The following is a 4,943-nucleotide window of genomic DNA, read 5'->3' as shown; positions in this document are numbered from 1 at the left end:
GCCCTGGACTATGGCTCTCCTCGGAAGAGCGCGTGTGCTTCGCGTGGTCCACACGCTGGCAGCGTCAGCACCCCCGGGGGCGTGAGACCTGCTTCCTGAATGCAGCCGCTCAGGAGGGGTCCGGCCAGCCGTGCTCTAACGAGTCCCCCAGGGGTGCTGCTGCCCCGCCAGTGTGAGAGTCGGAGCTCCTTCTCGGTCGCTCCTGCCAGGCTCCCCTCCCCCGCCGTCACCTCCCTCTCTGCCCCTCCCCCCGGCCCGGTCGGGCTGGTTCCCCGGGGACGCCCCAGACCCGGCCCCCCCAGGCGTACAGCGAGGGCTCCGTGGACCGGGCCTTTCAGTTAGGAGTCTCAGCCCCCTTTAGGGGAGGCTGGTTTTCAGACCCTGCAACACGCCAGCTCCTGGGGGTCGGCTGAGGTCGTCGCGAAACCTCTGTCCCTGCCTCCGAGAGGCCCGTGGTGCGACGCAAACAGGTGCCGTGGGACGTCGCCGCCGCTGCTCCAGAGGCCTGTCCCTGGCAGCTGCCGCGCCCCATTGCGCCGCGGGGCGAGCGGAGGCCCAGAGGGAGGGCTCCGTGGTCACGTCAGGGCGGCTCCGGGTCGGTTCCTCTCCCGCTGGCGCAGGAGTGACAAGGGATTTCCCTCTGCCGAGCGCGGCTGTGGGCGGGCGCCCGGCCGCGGCAGGGCTCGCCGCAGAGGACAGACGGGACTTCGGGGTGCAGAAAAAGCCTAGCGGCTCCGAGTGTCTTGCCCGAAGGGTGTTGGGCCTTCGCGGGGGACACGGTTTCCAGGTGACCCCTGGGGCCCTGGAGTCTGCGACCCCAGCCGGCCCGGAGCCCTCCACCTCCCCCAGAGCACCAGGCGCCCAGGGAGCTCGAAGTCCCCGCGCCAAGTGTGTTGGTGTCGCGGCCGGGCCACCCGAACTGCGAGCGCGGGAGGAGAGTTTGCAGCCCAACTGGTGAAAACAGTTGGTCCAGTGGCAGGCGGGGGCGAGGATCTGATCGCGGAATCAGGGAGATGCACACTGCGGGTGAACACTCGGGAGGAATGGTCCCCACTCCTAAAAAGTCTCCCCAGCAAAGGAGACTCAAGTGGCAGGCACGGACGGGGTTCGAACCCGTGATCTTCGGTTTACGAGACCGACGCCTTACCACTTGGCCACCGCGCCTGCGTTACGGAGGCTGTTCGGCGATCCTCTATCCTGGCGCTGCTCCCATGAGCCGGTCTCGCGGGAACGAGCACGAGCGTGAGCACGAGCGTGAGCACGAGCGTGAGCACGAGCGTGCGCGCACCCGCCGGGCCCTCGCGCCCCGCCCCCTCGCCACGGCCAGCCGCTTAAGGCGGGGCGACCGCGGGCGCAAGCCGGCCGCTCCCCGCGGACCGGACCGCCCCACCCGGCTCTCCCTCGGCCCGGTACCCACGAGCGCGGCCTCCCCGGAGTCCTCCCACCAGGGCCTCGTCAGGAACCGTACCCGAAACCCGGGAGCGGCGGGATGCTTCCCGGCGTCTCAGGGCCTGGGGTTCGAAACCCTGCTCTGCCGGAGTCCGTCTGCGGCCTCGGAGCCTCAGTTTCCCCTCTAGGTCGAGGCACCCGGGAGGCGGAGGAATGGTGGCAGTTCTCGTTACTAGCCCCACCCCATCCCCACCCCGGGCGGTCCACGGCTGCCCTGCACCCCGCAGGCACTCTGCAAGGGTTGTTGAATGAATACGTAAGTTTTCTGAAATTAAAAGCCCAAAGTTCCCCTTCCTCCCGACTGCCCCTGTAGCCCAGGTTGTGAGCGCGTCCTGGGACCAGCAATATCGCCCGCGAGCGTGTTAGAAATGCGGCTTCTCCCGCTCACCCAGCAGTCTGCGTTTTAACTAGTCCTCAGGGTGATGCTGATGCGCAGGAAAGACTGAGCCCCAGATAATTGATGCGCATATTCCTATTTATAGATTAAAATGTGCTCTTTTATTTTTAGCCAAATGGGATGACTTTACAGTTCTCTGCCATTTGATTTTTCATGTATTAATGTATAATGTGTTTACTGCAATGACTTGTGGTACATAATAAAATATAATCGTAATAAATAGTACTTATTTGATAAATATAATCAACAATTTCTGTTCATTAATATGATGCACAATATAATATTGTATATAGCAAATTATATATACTGCAGTATATACTATATTGTTATGCACGGACGGGTTACTGTAGTCTCTCATAGCTGTATGGTTTTCCATTGAGTGGCTGTATCACAGTTGATTTAATCAGTTTCGGGCCTTGGGCCTTGGGTTGGTGTGCAGTTTTTTTTGAGGCACAGAACATTCTGCTATATGCCTCTTTGCTGTCTGGCACCAGTGATGCCCCCTATGGAGACATTTATTTAAAATGTCCACAGCCCACCAGGCAGGTGTGTAGGCAAATAGGAAACTTAAAAAATGCCAGGAAGTTGTTTTCACCACGTTGTTTTAAATGTCAAGGTTTGGGCAGGTGTTTGGAAAAGGCCCTGACATATACCCTCAAACACTGGGACAGAGGCCCTGAGACACTGTGCCCAGAGGGCTTGAGATCTGCATGCAAACCTCACTGCAGCTCCTGAATTAAAAAAAAAAAATTTTTTGAACATTTTTAAAATTAAAACATGCATTACTGAGCATTGCTTCCGACTAGTCGATGATAAAATTGGTTCTGTTGTCTCCCTCCTTTTTTTGGTGTTCATTGAATTGTTGAAATTATGGTGCAGAAGTGACATGGGCTTATAGAAAGTGAAAGAAATTAGCAAATCAGAAAATCACTTGGAAGCTGAGCCTAGAAGTAACTGGCAGGTAGGTGGGAATCAAAATCTAACAGGTGCTTCTTCCAGCTTTGTCTTCTGAGGGACGGGAGGGAATTGAATGATGGAGGTGTGTCTGTACCTTGATGGGCAGGTGGGATGCCCAAGGTATCCAGGGTCTGGGGGTGCCTAAGAGAGGCTGGTCCTCCAACCTTCTGTGAGCCCTAAAATAGCACAGGTGCTGAATGGTCTGACTTTACTTATCTCACAGGTATACAGAGCCCTGGGAGGCCATAGATCTTGGACACCAGGATGGAGGATCGGCCTGTCTTGGCGTCTTAGAGTGATGCCTGTGCAAGGTAGGCCCTTAGAAAGTATTACAGAAAGAGTTAACATGCGAGGTTCCTTTCACCGTGGTCCTCCGTGTGGTTCTGGGGGGCCTCCTTGGTCAGTGCCTGCCAACCACAGAGCCAGGACAGTCCTGGCATTGAACTTCCCTGATCAAGCAGAAACTTTCAGCTTCTCAGTGATAAGGAGTTTTCCATTGTTCACTTTTATGGAAAGAAATGTTTCCTTCGCCCCTACAGAGTCTCTGGGACAGATGGGTCCCAATGGCACACAAATAATTGTGATCCAATCCCAGGTGTCCCAAATGCTGGGTCGAGAAACCAGGGTTGGGTGAAGCAGACGGTGCTTTGAGGAGTCTAAGAAGGTGACGTTTTAAGTGAGAAAGTGTCAAAACTGATCTGGTGACAAAGCCAGGTGACATGATGGAATACTTTTGATCTTGTTTCCTCTGTGTAATTAAGTTGCCTAGATCGAATAATTTATAAGCATCTACATTTCTTTTGTGTCGAAACTTCCTCACTTTTTTCCGTTTTAGAAAAAAAATGTTAGTTTTAAATCTTTTTTTCTTCTGCACCTCTGTGTCTGTCCCCAAAGCAGGAATTCCTAATGCGCACTCAAGACCAGGAGGTCTGTGAATTCCCCAAGAGCATGTAAAACGGGTGTGTGTGTTCTTGAGAAAGGGACGTCACCATTTTGATCAGGTTTTCAAACAGATCTCCTGAAGGTCTGAGAAAGTTTCAAGCACTTTTCCTTCTTCATTCCGTTTCTTGCAGTCCGAGACGCGCTCAGACCTCACCAAGCTGCAGCGTCGGAGCTGTTTAGCCACAGCGGAGGTTGTTTGGGAAACTAAGATGTCTCCGAGACACTCACCCTTTCCAGGGTGGCTCCTGCTGTGGCCGGTGCCTCCATCCCAGCCACCCTTGCCCCCGCCTGCCGCCTCCTCCTTGCAGAGCATTTAGCAGCTTTCTCCTGTTTCCTCAGTGGCGCCTTAGCTGTGGCCACACAGGCTTCTCTCTCTCTCACGCGGATGCAGACTGACCCGGCAGGAGGGGGCGGTCTGGAGTCCAGGGTTCTGCCTTCCTAACACCCTCCCAGGCCACGCTGAGGCTGCTGGTCCCTGCCCTCACTTTGAGAACCACCCCTCTAAAGTATTCTTGGAGGAGTTCATTTGTATGGGGGGTGGAGGGGACCCAGCCTTGGATATTTAGGTCACCTGAGGTAATGATGACAGCAGGCTTTTTACTAATTACCTAAATCAAGGCTTTACCTCAGGAAAGCTCTAGGAGCTGCTCAGAGCATCCCAGCGAGCACAGGGTTAGTGATGGCCTGTTTAGAGCCCAGGACCCAAGGCAGAGAGCAAGGCCATCCCGTCATGCTCGATGTGACCCACTCAGTGGTTCAGAGCAGGCTGGACACCTCAGATGCTTGGTGGGGCCAGGCACGGTATGGAAACCTGGTGCCACTGTGCGTGCCACCGGAAATGTATGGGTTCCAGTGACCTCACACTTCCACAGCTTGTCTTTTTAATTTTAGCTCTTCTAGTGAGTGTGCAGTGGTGTCTCGTTTTAATTTGCATTTTCCGGCTGACTAATGATGTGAAGCACCTTTCCATGTGCTTGGTATCTGTTTGTTGCATCTTTGGTGAAGTGTCTGCTCACATCTTTTGCCCATTTTTATAGATTGTTTGTCTTCCTGTTGTTCATCAGAGTTCATTGTACATTTTGTCAGATGTACCATGAATATTTTCTCCTCTGTGGCTTGCCTTTTCATGTTCTCAGTGGTGGCAGTCAAAGTACTGAAGCTTTTAATTTTGATGAAGTCCACTTTATCAGTGTTTTTC

At 54.3% G+C, this 4,943-nt stretch overlaps 1 non-coding gene across 1 annotated transcript; it reads right to left on the bottom strand.

Annotated features, from left to right (window-relative positions):
• Nucleotides 1-1,092: 1,092 nt before the first annotated feature.
• TRNAT-CGU lies at nt 1,093-1,164 on the bottom strand. The gene has a single exon. It is a non-coding gene; the product is annotated as a tRNA-Thr (tRNA).
• Nucleotides 1,165-4,943: the final 3,779 nt, after the last annotated feature.

Source organism: Pteropus vampyrus, unplaced genomic scaffold (assembly GCF_000151845.1).
Source record: "Pteropus vampyrus isolate Shadow unplaced genomic scaffold, Pvam_2.0 Scaffold40, whole genome shotgun sequence".
Classification (NCBI taxonomy): Eukaryota; Metazoa; Chordata; class Mammalia; order Chiroptera; family Pteropodidae; genus Pteropus; species Pteropus vampyrus.
Note: the sequence above shows the minus strand (reverse complement) of the source record. Positions and strands in the feature narration are given on the sequence as shown.